At 44.4% G+C, this 1,109-nt stretch overlaps 1 protein-coding gene across 1 annotated transcript in view; it reads left to right on the forward strand.

Annotated features, from left to right (window-relative positions):
* The window catches only part of C3 (complement C3), a gene marked incomplete at its 3' end in the record, with an annotated part of 75,095 nt that overhangs the window by 4,265 nt on the left and 69,721 nt on the right, over positions 1–1,109 (forward strand). The window lies entirely within an intron of this gene.

A 1,109-nucleotide genomic window follows, 5' to 3' on the forward strand; every position in this document is an offset into this window, starting at 1 on the left:
ATATGGGATCCATAGGGATATATGGGATCCATAGGGTTATATGGGATCCATAGGGATGTATGGGATCCATAGGGATATATGGGATCCATAGGGATGTATGGGATCCATAGGGATGTATGGGATCTATAGGGTTATATGGGATCCATAGGGATGTATGGGATCCATAGGGTTATATGGGATCCATAGGGATGTATGGGATCCATAGGGTTATATGGGACCTATAGGGTTATATGGGATCCATAGGGTTATATGGGATCCATAGGGTTATATGGGATCTACAGGGTTATATGGGATTCATAGGGTTATATGGGACCTATAGGGATGTATGGGATCCATAGGGTTATATGGGACCTATAGGGATGTATGGGATCCATAGGGTTATATGGGACCCATAGGGTGATATGGGATCCATAGGGATGTATGGGATCCATAGGGTTATATGGGATCCATAGGGTTATAGGGGCCCCATAGGGATATATGGAATCCATAGGGATGTATGGGACCCATAGTGTTCTATGGGACCTATAGGGATATATGGGATCTATAGGGATATATGGGATCTATAGGGTTATATGGGATCCATAGGGATATATGGGACCTATAGGAATATATGGGATCCATAGGGATGTATGGGATCCATAGGGGTGTATGGGATCCATAGGGATATATGGGATCCATAGGGGTGTATGGGATCCATAGGGTTATATGGGATCCATAGTGATGTATGGGATCCATAGGGTTATATGGGATCCATAGGGATGTATGGGATCCATAGGGTTATATGGGATCCATAGGGGTATATGGGACCTATAGGGATGTATGGGATCCATAGGGATATATGGGATCCATAGGGATGTATGGGATCCATAGGGGTATATGGGATCCATAGGGATATATGGGATCCATAGGGGTATATGGGATCCATAGGGATGTATGGGATCCATGGGGATATATGGGACCCAAGGGAAATATGGAACCCATAGGGATATATGGGATCTATAGGGTTGTATGGGATCCATAGGGATGTATGGGATCCATAGGGATATATGGGATCCATAGGGTTATATGGGATCCATAGGGATGTATGGGATCTATAGGGATGTATGGGA

The sequence above is a fragment of the Coturnix japonica genome, unplaced genomic scaffold (genome assembly GCF_001577835.2).
Source record: "Coturnix japonica isolate 7356 unplaced genomic scaffold, Coturnix japonica 2.1 chrUnrandom475, whole genome shotgun sequence".
Lineage (NCBI taxonomy): Eukaryota > Metazoa > Chordata > Aves > Galliformes > Phasianidae > Coturnix > Coturnix japonica.